The sequence below is a fragment of the Xiphophorus maculatus genome, chromosome 15 (genome assembly GCF_002775205.1).
Source record: "Xiphophorus maculatus strain JP 163 A chromosome 15, X_maculatus-5.0-male, whole genome shotgun sequence".
Taxonomy (NCBI): Eukaryota; Metazoa; Chordata; class Actinopteri; order Cyprinodontiformes; family Poeciliidae; genus Xiphophorus; species Xiphophorus maculatus.
Window position 1 is genome coordinate 5,886,229 of NC_036457.1, and position 13,466 is coordinate 5,899,694.

The 13,466-nt window shown below is 36.9% G+C and overlaps 1 long non-coding RNA gene across 1 annotated transcript in view; it reads right to left on the bottom strand.

Moving 5' to 3' along the window:
- Nucleotides 1-11,525: 11,525 nt before the first annotated feature.
- The window catches only part of LOC111611389, a 69,684-nt gene continuing 67,743 nt past the window's right edge, over nucleotides 11,526-13,466 (bottom strand). Inside the window, exon 4 of the long non-coding RNA XR_002754034.1 lies at nucleotides 11,526-11,642. This is a non-coding gene — a long non-coding RNA (uncharacterized LOC111611389). The remainder of the gene's footprint in view (nucleotides 11,643-13,466) is intronic.

Sequence of the window (13,466 nt, forward strand, 5' to 3'; positions counted from 1 at the left end):
TGGAGCTTTTGATGGGATAAAAACGCCAGCATTCGAGGGTGTAAATCTTTCATTAGAGCTCTGATCCCAGGGCTCCAGTTTCATAACATTTGGAAAACTTTCAAAATAATCCGATAAGGTGAGACAAAAAAAAACCCATGATTAACAAATTATATCTAAATACTATACAACGATGTACACATCTGCAGTCTAAAAACAATTAGAATGCATTCTGAAAATAGGAAGATAGGCTGTCAATATTTAATGCCAGGCATTGGCTCATAAAATGATCTTACTAACAAGAAGCTAAAGATGAATACTTACAATATGTATAAAACACAAAGGAATGGACTAATATTGAAGGCTTTAAATGGCAAAACACCTCAAAGTAAACTAAATACCAAAGAAAAAGAATCAGGCACCTCACAAACCCAACTTCTGCCCAACTTCTTGGAGTGCAGCTATATTTGCTCACATTGCTTGTAACAAAAGTTACAACTTAAGTCCTTTTAGACTCAACAAGCAGAGATTTTTTCTTTGAAGAAGTCTGTGGCACCCTTAGGGAAGGATTCATGGAAAGCCAGTCATGTTGCCCAAATCAAAAAGGTTATCAGTGATTGCCAAGACTCAGATTTACCTGGAGTAACACTGCAAAGGTGACCTCTTAGTGTTATGCTTCCTTGAACAGGCTAGGATAGGTCTATGGACTGTTAAAAAAAAACAAGTTTGTAACATTTTGTGCACAAAATAATTCTTCTGCTCAGTTCTTTCCTTTCATAATGAGCTGTTTTAGGGTCACTTTAAATCCATATAAGCTGCTGCTGGCCAGGTACCTGCCACTCAGCGTTTACACTCGTGTGTGAAAATGGCTGCAAACAGATCTTGTGCAATTACCACAGGTGTCAAACTCCAGTCCTCGAGGGCCGCTGTCCTACAGCTTTTAGATGTGCCACAGGTACAAAACACTGGAATGAAATGGCTTAATTACCTCCTCCTTGTGTAGATCAGTTCTCCCAGCCTTGCTAATGACCTAATTATTCTATTCAGGTGTGGTGCAGCAGAGGCACATCTAAAAGTTGGAGGACACCGGCCCTTGAGGACTGGAGTTTGACACCCCTGAATTATACCATTGAACATCTTTTAAAAGCAGAAGTAGAGCCTCCTGCATAACCAACAAGAATGCAGCATGAGGTTTATGAACGGCAAGTCAACAAAAAAAACACTTGTCTTTTCCAGCAGCCATTGTACAGCAGTAAAACCAGCTGACCAAACGTGCTGGAGCTCTGGTTTGGTTGCTAGGCGACGGGCTGGGCTTCACATGCCAAAGGTTTTTGAAACGGCAAATTTTCCACACACCAAAAAAACTTAAACTTATTGCAAAAAAAGCAGTTTGGTGGTTTTTTAAAGAAGCAGTAGAGGTCCAAATGGAAGCATAAAAACGTGTAAAATGTGAATTTTGCGTAACAGATCCCCTTTAGCGTAAGAAGCTATGTTATTCACTTTCATTGGTGCTAATATCGTGGCTAGTATGTTGGTTACTGCTTACTCTGTTTTATTTAAATAAGTATTTACTTTCCAGTTTGTAAGGTATTTATATCAGGCCTACCAAATGTGAACTTTCCAAATAAACATAAGCAGCCAGTAGTTCTAACCTTGCAGTATTTGATTTTTACAGATATATATAATTTTGTTAAGCTTATTTTAACAGTGAGCTGTTAAAGACCTCACTAAGTTCTGCTTCCACGTTTGAGATGTATCTCTTTCACCTGCGTTAACCTTTCTCTGGATCTTTTCAACACTTACTTATAGTAACTACTTTCAGAAGGACTCTTCATTACAGCAGATTTGCTCACAACCTCTAACAACAGGTTCTTGGGTGCCTGCCTTGACTTTTAATGACCACTTTGTGGCCCTGCATTTTTGCAGCTGTTTTCATGATGGCGGTTTTGAACGGCATCCATTCTGACATCATGTCCCCGGTCTCCCTTTAAAACACAGAGAAGTGGTTCGCTCAGAGTTCATGTAAGAAGTGTCAGAAAGAGGCATCAACGCAACTTCAGCTGCTGGATCTTAAAAAAAAAAAAAATCCTATATGATGGTGATGGTGATCAGTTGGCAGCTTTTCTTATGGCTGTCTACTAACCTTAAACCAAACCAGAGAGAATATTTATATGGACCACTTGGTCTCAACTTTAAGGTTGTTGTTCATGAACCATTGATTTGCAATGTCACTTTATTGCAAGTGACATTGCAATAAAGGGATTTTAGCAATTTCTTTAATTACTAAAAGGAATTACTAATTTGGACAGGACTGCATCAACTGAACCTAATGGAGTGAACATTAAGTTCTTGCGTTTCAAATTTGTTGTTTTGCAGGAAAGTTGCATCATTTAATGTAGACGTAAAAAACATGCAGACAGTTAAAAGTAAAGGAGTTCACTGCAAAAACACAAAATCCTACCAAGTATTTTTGTCTAGATTCTAGTGCAAATATCTTATCACACTTAAAAAATACGGAAATAATTACGAAAGTAACTTTTCAGCAAGATGCAAAAGCATGAAAAAGATGGAAATGTGCTAGTTCGCTGGTAGATTATTTCGCTTGGAACGTGGGAATAATGTCAATGTCAAATTTATTTATATAGCACTTTAAAAAAAGCCTAAACGGCACCATAGTGCTGTACAAAAACGATAACACAATAGAATAAGTTGATAAAAAGAGAAAAAGAAAGAAATAATACAAAAAAAATTTAAAATAATAATAGAAATAAAATTAAAATAAGACATCACAACAGGAAAGTTACAGTATCAGGCCTCAATTAAATGTCAATGAATAAAAATCAGCTTTAAAATGTCCCGTTATAAGTAAAAGTAATACTTTTTCACCAATATTAAGCAATTAGCAACTTTAAACAAGACTCTAACTTGCTGAAAAGCTACTTGTAAGTTAGTTTCTTATTTCAAGTGTACTAAGATATTTGTAATAAAAAGTAAATCAAAATACTTAAGACTTTGTGTTTTTGGAGTGTTGTAAAGTTTGTCACTAAACAAGGATGTAAAGATAAAAGAAATCAGGTAAAAATGTTCCTGAAAGTCTGCAGTAAAAGAAGGTATTTCTCCAGTGTTTACCCTCAGGTAAACATTTACACCGTTTTCTATTTGTGCAGAAAATGTCAACAACATTGTTTCCAAAAGAGGTTTTAAGCTTTTGTATGTGTGTGATACTAATGGTCCCACTTATAAAGCAGCTTTGGGGTTTATTAAACTACTGCTGCTGTGCTCTGGAAACCTCCTCTTACATGAGACCAGCGATCAACATTCAAGTGTTTGATCTCAGCGCAAGAACACTATATGTGGGGGAAGGAAACAGGCTCAATGTAATTATGGGAGAACTCATTTTTTTCTGGTTTCCTGTTATTGGGAACATTGTACAAAATAGGCCGACGGCACGGTATCAGCTTTGTTAACAATGTTTCCTTTGACTCGGTCACTGCAGCTTTGATCTGCTGAGAGAAAGTCGCACTGATTCCAGACATGGCAGGAAAAGAAGAGAGAGACCGATGAAGACAGACTGGAATATTTTAGAGAGAGAGAGAAACCAATTACTCTGGTTAGAAAGTGCTGAAGGACTGCAAACAATCTAATTTATTAAAGTCCTTTTTCACCAAATGGGAGAAAGAAAAGAGAGAAGTTGCAGTTTTACACTAAATATTTAACTTCCATGATTTAGTACTTTGGACCTAATAGAAGATCAACAGGTTGTGATTAGTGTCCAAAAGAATTGAGGAAACTTCACAGCAAAGTAAAATGTTTGAAAGATGCTCAATTGAAACAGACTCTAGACTCAAATTTATTGTAAATACTGTTATAATGATTTCATTAGGAATTACAGAGAAGATGACAGAAGTTGCGTTTCCATTACAAATGTGTGCAAAAGTTTGTTAATATAAAAAAATGTAAAAAAACAAACAAACTCAATTTTGCAATTGCAGTGTTTCTACTAAATAAAAAAATGTAATTAAAATCACATGTGCATAAGGTTGTTCACATGATTATTCATTAAAAAAACAATCATGGCTCATCAATCATCTTCCTCCGACCACTTCCTGTTGTCTTCTTCATCTTCTCCACCAGTAGTAACATCCGGTTGTTGATCACATGACTTGAGTGACATTAAAACTAAACTTGCAAGTAACTTTTCACCAAGACAGGAAGTTATTGTATTAATATTAATGAAAAAATAAAGTTTGACTTAAAGCAAACTCCTATATTTTGCTGAAAAATTACTTGTAAGTTGACTTTGTCTTATTTTAAGAAATTATACCAATAATACTTGTGTTTTTGTTCCTTTCATGAACCTTAGCACCAATAACTGCTGAAGTTGAGAGATTTACGCTTTTTTCCCAAACTTTTATCCACTGTATGTTTAGTCATACAGTGGATGCAGCAAGTCTTGAAATGAATTCAAACATTCAAACGTGCTGCTAACCTGTGGTCATTGACCTAAATGGAAAATTATAGAGCAAGCATAAATTAGGCAAGCAATAAATAGAAGCAACACATGTGTAGCTGTGTATATTTAATCCTAAATTGAGATGTTTGCATATAGCATTCTCCCAGAACTTGTGGTGTCCCGCTGCTCCCTGGCGAGAGTTAGAAGCACCAATCCAACACTTTTGATCATTTTAATACAAATACAATTATAAACATGGAATCTGCTGCTACTAATAGTGGTGGGGATATGAAAAACAGCGACAGAGCTGTGACAAGTTGGCTTTTTATTGCTAAAAAGTGAGTGGCAGCTGTGATTTCAGGAAGCCAATCATCTCTAAAATCCAGAAAGAATGAGGGAAATATTAGACAGGAATGCAAATTAAAAAAGGCCACAGAACGTAAGAAAACATGGGTGCTGTCCAGCTTCTGGACGTCTGATAGATTCTGGGTGTATCGAGTTTTGATATTTCCTGAACTTTGGCACATGTATGGTTATTGTAACAGTCGGAGTTACCTTGCTTCTGGCAACATGAAACTGCAGAGGATGATTCCCTGAGCTCACCACAAGCTGCACGTTCAGGGCAGGTACAGGCAACACATGGTGACAAACACATAATGCCTGAAAAATGCAAATTATAAGGGAGTTCCTTCATAGCTTCGCTTTACAAAACAAGCAAGGGTGTGAATATTTGCATTCTGACTCTTACAACTGTGTTTTCAGATGCCAGCTGGCAGTTTGATCAAAGGTACCACATAATTATCTTTTATTCTCAGATTAAGAGGAAATCTTTTTTTTATGTTCATAGTTTTCTACTTTTTCTTCTGAACTCTGAAAATAAAGAGGTTGGTGATATAAAATACAAAACAAGTTTCACAGATCAATGTTAATATGAATTTAGAAAGAAAGTTGGGGAAACCGAGAAATATGCAGACCATTACAATTTGAAAGTGTAATTGTGAGTCTGTGAGGGCAGGAACGCCAATGCCTAAATGTTATGGAAAGGTTTACTTATGTGGCGGCTTGGAGTTTGTCTGCAAGCTGAAAATGAATGAGCAGAGTTTGAACCCTCCTGTGGATCCTGCCTGAGCTTTTTACCGCATGTGGTTCTGGCGGGGTCACCCGTCTATGAGCCTTTCTTTTTTTGTGGTTTTGCAAACTGAAGAGCTGACGGGTCACCTGGTTAGGTGACCGTGACATCTGCTGCGCTCGTCCTGAGCATCACGCTAAGGTTAGATCTAGTTGAAACGTTACCCAAACATTTTCCTCCTCTGGACGTTTGACACACCACTTGAACCTGGGAATCTCCATCCTCCTTCTCACACATGTAGGCTTTGCTTTCATGTCTTTATTATTTAGCATAATTTGTACAAAAAAAGAGGTGCACCTGTATTTGCTTGTGTGACCTGTTTTGTGTGGTTTAGGTCTGTGCTGGTTTTGTGTGACACACACATGATGCACGTTGGAGATGTGGTTGTGTTCTTGTGGGTCGGGTGCAGTGATAGTTTTGTGCGTAGCATCTGAAAATATCCTGCAAGCGCCCCTGTTTATGGGAACTCTAGAATTGCCCCAAAATAAGCAACATGCGCTTTCTTCCTCATGTGCGTCGTATCATCCAGACTAATGTTCTAGATGTAAACGGGATCTTGGAGGAGCATTGTTGTGATGACGTGTGTCTGAAAGAGCCAGCGCTTCTCAAAAAGACAAAGGCCAATTTCAATGTGTTGAATTGTGAAGTCAACTTATGTTTTATACATACAGTATTTTTTTTATAACAACTAAAGTTAACATAATTACTTGATTATGCTATAAAGTGGCAATATGTTCCTGGAAAATACATAATACTGCCCCCTAAGACAAATCTTTCAGAGTGAATTTGTTTGTAGGTTAAAATTTGAAAATCTGAGCCTGGTGAATTTTCACTCAACATTAAAAACAAATATTGTAATTTGGTCAAAGATGGCTATAGCTTTAACACTTAACCAGTAAACCTGGGCATATATTTGTTTGCTTAACTGTAAAATAATGTATTTGAAATATGGTGATTCCCAACATCCTACCTCTGAAATAAAGACAGTTTCAATGGTTTATTTGGGATTTTCTTTATGAACAACTTTCACTCAGATGGCAGACATTCTTTGCATTCTTCCTCAGTTGGGTTTTCAAAAGCCAGGCCTTTATTTTTATTTCTCCATCAACAGCTTCACCTATCAATTGAATCATCTGTCGTTGGTTTGTCTGGGCTGATGCCTCTTTCATGTGCTGCTCTTTTATTCACCCAACAAGATGCTGCAGAAGACACACATAATTTCCCTTCTGTTGTATGGACCAGTGATTATATAACAGTCACTGGTCCAAATTCATGTGTCTGTGCACCAACAGTAACAGTAAATTACACTCAGGGTACAGCAGACATTGGTGCACGTGTAATAAATTGAGAAAATACAGTCTTTACATGCTCGATCACTGTGACAAATACCCTGCATACCCCTGGAGCTTATCCACCTGGCATGTAATAGCAGGTTGTAGAGAGAAAAGGCAGGGAAAAGGCTTAGTCCCTGTTGGACTAACAGGGCCGAAGGCCTTGTAGTAAATCAGTAGGGTGCAGCGGCTTAACACGACTTTTCTTCTTGCAACTACAAAGTCTCCTGACACACAGATTTTTGATGTATGATAAAAGAAGTTAAATTCTTAACATTCATCTAAATGGGTCAACTTCACTTCCCTTTTTTATTCCTAATTAATATCAACCAGTTTAATCCACAGTTTCACCAAATCTGGTTTTGGCATAACTATAATAGCTTCAATGAGACGTCTGTGTTTGCAGACTTGCAAGGAAAGAAGAAAAACTATAATTTAAAGACAATTTTAAAATCCTAATGGTGCGTTCACACCAAACGCACCCAATGCGTCAACTTTGAATGCAGATACTTGGCATTTTGCTTCACACCTAGCGTTTTGTGCATCTGGTTTACATTCAAAGTCTGTGGCGGTGCGTCAAACGCGTCAAAATCCCTCTAGCCTTTGTTTTCTATTGCTGGCCCATTTGTCGGACATCTTGATGCATCAAAAGCTCCAAACAGTTCAAATCTTGCTGTGCTAGATGCATGAAACGCATCGGCGCGCCTCCACGTAGACTGTGGACGTAAACCAGACGGGCCTGACGCTCAAAACGCGTTCGGTGTGAACGCGCCATAAACCTGCATTCACTGCCACACCTGTTTGTTTTTAAATCTCACTGTTGTGTTTTTGCCATATCTAAATCAAAACAACTGGAGATAAATCTGCAAGGATAAGCGAGTAAAGTTTGTGCTGTTTGATACAAACATTTGGATGTTCCAGATATAGATGCGGATTGAAACAGTAATCTGGTGCAGACAGCACACACTGTGCTTCCTAATTATATCTTAGTCCAAGGTCATCAACAAGATGGAAAAACTGTTTGCATTCCTAAGCTGTATCGTATGCATACAAATACTATGTATTTGTAGTTATAATTTGACTTTGTACAGCAAAAAACAAGCGAATGGATTAAGATTTAGCTTCTGAATTAAAGGCTTCGTTACATAAAATGCTGCCCAGACAAAGAGTCACATTAACAGCTCAGTTTTTAAAAACCTTGGTAGAATTCTGCATTGGAAATTTGTTATTTTGTATGTTATTTCTGCTATAATCATACAGCTACACCTCTAGACATTTATTCAAAATTGGTGTAATAGTCAATTAAAGAGACTCCTACATAAGTTTGATCATGATGGGGTTTAGAAAGCAAGCTGATAGTTTATCATTTTTGAAAACTCAGAGCTAAAAATGGTTTAAACAGATGTTAGGACCTCCAGTTACTTCCATCTTGCTAACCTGAAGACTTTATTTGTCTTCAAATATTTTTATTTTATAAAAATAAACCTCATAAGGTTTCCATCAGACAGCTGAGGGAAAGTGAATGATTGAAACAAAAGAGGTGAACTAAGACTTAAATCGCTAATTCGAACAAAATTCAAACGCAAACGAACGGAGAATAATTAAAGAAAAACAAAGGGATAAATTTATATGGCAATACTTTACTAGCAATAATGATCAGAGATAAATGAACAGAATATGGCAATATGTGATAAAGATAAAAACCAAGAAAATATTGAAAATACAAAAGCACATGAAACCTGAAACCTGCAGACACAAGGACCATAACAAAAGTTCAGATTTTAAAGTAAGCTCTACAAAATTGAGCAATTGAGTTTAGTCCATTTTAGAGGTACATGGTGTAAAGTACATTACTGCTGTCTTTAACACCGCTAGACTTTCATGTGTTGATCTAAATCTGATTTTAGTTTATTGTTACATACTGAAAAAAACACCTAAGATACAGAGTTATTCAGTGTCAAAAATGTCTATAAAATTCTGTAAGTATTTTGTCTATGTTTATCCTTTTTTTCCACTAAAAACACCAAAACAACATTTGCTCTGGACATGCAAACAAATACATAACTGGAAACGTGTCAACTCTTTTAATGGGATTAATTTTTGGAAAATTCTTTGCCCATAAATTAAATGTTTTTAGTAAACATGTACCAGCTCTGCTGTCTACTTTGTCAATTAATGCTTCTTTTAAAGTATATAACCTTTACATCCAGTTTCATATAAAGTTATGATTATGCTGCGTGCGATGCACCTATTCATGATTCACAATATGCACAAGGGTTCAGTCCAAAAAGCTTCTCAAAATAGCAGGTTTACTATAAAATAAGTTTAATTAAAAATCTCTTTCTAAGATAATAAATTTTAAAAAAGATGCTATGAAGCATGCTGTAGCTGAACAGCTGGGCCACAGGTGTTGTTATGCTTTGCTTCACTGTTATTAAACATATTGTTGGTGCACAGAGATTTAAGCAAAGAGAGTTTACCCTGATTCAACCCCATTTTTATGGGGGAATTTTATAATTCGAGAGAAACACATTTTCATTTTAGTGGAAATCCATCAGTTAACGGACGAGTAAGGGAGAGAGGGAGGGTGTAGAGCAGGTTGCTACAATCGATCGTAGCCACACAGGCACGCCCACTAGAAGGAAACAAACGCACCCAGTACAACACTTGCATTCTATTGGCTGAGAGGTTGCTAGGCGACGCTGCTGCTGGAGGAGAAAAGTTTGAGAAAGCAGAATGAATATTTGAAAGAAAACAGAAGTTTTGAGTAAAAGCGTTGCAAGTTTTGAGGAAAAAAACATGAAGTCCTGCTTTCAAACTACAAAACGTGTGCTCTCGAATTATGGCATTGGAGAGCACACGGATGTGCAATGCTTTACCAATATTGTAATTTAAGCAAAAGAAGGCCCAAATGCTCTGAATTTTGGGTTTTCATTAAATGACATGAAATGAAGGCTTGAAATATTTCCCCATATGTGTGTGAATTAAAAATTTTAAAACGAGACACAAAAAATATTAAACTTTGCCATGATATTCTAATGCACATGTGACAAACTCACATGTTTGTGAGTTTGTCACATAGAGGGCTTTTTATGTGGCCCTCTAGATTCTCGACTAAACACTAAGTGAGCTTAAATATTTTGTTATCAATCAAATCAATGTAGTCTTTGTCTGTTTACTGCCAAGTTATATCAATCAGTCCCTCCAGTTTCTTGAGATTTATTGTGAAAATCCCTGCACTTTTTTGCGCCATAACATAATTAGGAGTTTATTGCTGAAAAATGGTCAAAAACATTCTGACTTGTACTAAGCAGCTGCCTCAGCATTAATTGTTGTCAGAGTATAGTCCATTATCTATACAGCGAGTAAAAAGTCACATTTACCGTCATAAATAAGCACAAATATTGAAAATATTTCCACATTAGTACCATAAACACTTTGATTTTTATTGCAAAAAAATTTACAAAAAGAATGCCAAAATCCTGGAAGGACTGAAAAGATGTTCAATAATGTTTAATTTTAAGAATTCATTGATACTTTAACAGTTTGTGAACAGGTTTTATCAATACATTCTGGCACAACCTTTAAGAGCATTCATGATCTTGATTTGGCCCAAAACAAAAATAGTTCGACACCCCTGATTTAATGTTTTTTTTAGATGTACCTGTATTGTGAATACCTTATAGTTTGTTTACACTTACAATACCTTAAAAAGCAGCAAAAGTATTGATGTTTAGAAAGTGTATGGTATGTTTGTAACTCTAGAAGTGGAAAAAACTACTCCAACTTTGGAAGCATTGCATGACACTGTCCATGTGAGTGACGAAGCTTTGACTATTTATCTTTCAAATGGACGTCAGAGCTGCTTTAAATTCTGTTGTACTGTAGAGTTTTACGAGTTTAAGCAGAAACATAGAAGTTTCCTGTGTATATGTCAACATCTTTGCCCTCTTCCTCGGAGTTTAGGTCCTTTTCTTCTGGGTTCATGACCCTGAACCGGCTCCCTTTGTTTGGTTGTTGTTCTGCAGCCAAGCTGCTCGGTTACCCCATCAACAGAGGCCTGGTTAGTCTCAACTCTGCTAAAGGAGGAATTTAAAAATCGTTTCCCGGAAATATTTTCTCTGAAATATTGTTATATTTATCGTGTGTTTACTGGGGTGCGTAGTTTGACGAGATGTTCCAGGAAGCACATTTTTTCCGATTGTTGAAGTGTGCAAACGATGAAGAACAGAACCTCAAAACATTTCTGTAAGGAGTAACTTTTTCATCAAACTCCTTTGAGCCTAACAAGTGACCTAAGTGGTAAGAGTACATTGTCCTTGACACACTTTTAAAAGATTTCTCAATCATTTTTTTAGGAATAAGCATGTAGCTGTAAATGTTTCTCATTAATTAATTCATTTGGAAAACTTTTTTGTTATGTGTGATTTGATTGTTGTGCTGTTTCTCGCCCTCTCTTAACCTGCACTGTCGGTCTGGAACAAACTGGTATCCCAATGTGACTTTTACTGGTTAAATAAAAAAAAGAAAAAGATGAAGAAAAAACACATTAAAACTGTCGAGCCAGTGAGAAACCATCTCCACTCGAAGGGATGCAGAACCAGAAACTCTGGAATGTAAATGTTTGATCCACTCTGTCAAGGTAACTTTATTAGTCTCCTATTGACCCTTTGCATGTGACGTCGCTCTCTGAAACTCTTCCCGCTCCGCCATGGCGGATGTCAAAACAACCAATGCGCTCCTGTAAAGCCTGTGAAAAAAACACACATGTGGTAATGTAATATTGCTTTAATTTAGTTGATTTCACTTTAGAAATGGTCACAGGGTGCTGCGCGTTCGGTAGCACAAATAGACAAAGGTGAAAACTAAGCTTGTCATCTTATTTTATAACTTTTAACGAGGAAAGATGCAGCGGCGATGGATAGCAGCCGTTAATCATAATGACTGTCAGCCCTCGGTGTAACCGCGGATTTGCAGCGAACACTTTGTACAAGAAGATTAAAGGCCATTTATTTCATAAGTAAGTAGGATTAGAAAGATATCAAATGGCGAAGGTACGCTACTACCCGTTAGTTACCATGGAGACAGTGCCGCACTGTCACGGAGCCCAGCATGTTTGGGAAAAAAAACTAAAACTAGTTACCACCTCGTCTTCTGTACGTTTCAAAGGCTGCTCCGGTTTAAGGGGAAAAGCTGTTTATGACATAGTGACATACATCATGTGGAGTGAATTCAGGCAGAGTCGATAATTTGATCAAAACGTCAGGATGGAGGAGGTATTGGTCGGTTTCTAAGCTAGCTGCTTCCAATTTTTATAAATGCCTCCGTCTACGAGCCTCAACCAGGTGAGTTACTTTCACAGACAAATTAGCTCGACTCTAACAAGTAGAAGCCATGAATAAACTGGCAAAAACAACTTTAGAAAACAATTTCAGTTGCTCTGTTCAATACTCCCGATCCTCACTTCCGACGTCCATCATGGCGCCTGGAATGATTAAGTGACGTATTTGCAAAGAGTCAATAGAAGAAATATGTGTTGAACAAAGGCCAGTGCTGCAACACGGTAGAAAAACATAAACAGTACTTTTTAATTGAGTAAAAATCTGTATTTAGTGGTGCTGCTCTTACTTGAGTACAATTTTTGCTTACTCTCTGCCTCTATCGAGAACAAGAGGTTTTTCATCAGACTGAAAGAATTTTCATTTACTATTCCTTCTTTTAGGGAATAGAAATCTTGGCTGTTTTGAAGCTATTCTAGCAACAAAAGTCTTGGATAGCAGGGAAGAAAACAAGCCAGAGCCACCTTTCACTCTTCAGGTTACAACTATGGTTTTAAAATTGCAGCTAATTGCAGTGTGGTTAACCGGCCAGACAGCTTTACTACTCAAACAGCCAATAACTAAGTATTTAAATCCTGTGAGGCATTTTTGCTTTACTTTTTTTGAATAAATGCTGTGTGTGGTATTCTTATTGAAAGTTAGACTCTGAAAATCTCATAGCAGCTCATGGAAATGCACAAGCATGTCAGATATTTTTATGAATAACAGGAATCAGGAAGAACATACTTACAGGTGTCGAGGTTACGTTTAAGCCAACGACGGAAAATGAAACTAACTAAACTTGCACTTTTCTTTATAATAGAAATTATTTTGAATTTATCTGAGTTGTCAGAAGATAACCTTTCCTCTAGACCACATGTGTCAAACTCAAGGCCTGTGGGCCAAATCTGGCCCGCCGTAGCTTTCTATGTGGCCCCATAGATTCCAGACTAAACACTAAGTGAGCTTAAATATTATGTTATCAATCAAATCAATGCAGTTTTTATCTGTTTACTGTCAAATTATATCAATCAGTCCCTCCAATTTCTTTAGGATTGTGCAAAATCAACAAACCCCACACGTTTTTGAGCTAATAATTGGGAGCTTATTTTCTCAAAAATTGTCAAAAACTTTCTTACTTGTACTAAACAGCTGCCTCAGCTTTAATTGATGTCAGATTATAGTCCACAATCTACATAGGGAGTAATTAAAAGTCACATTTACCGTCATAGATAAGCTCAAATATGGCAAATATT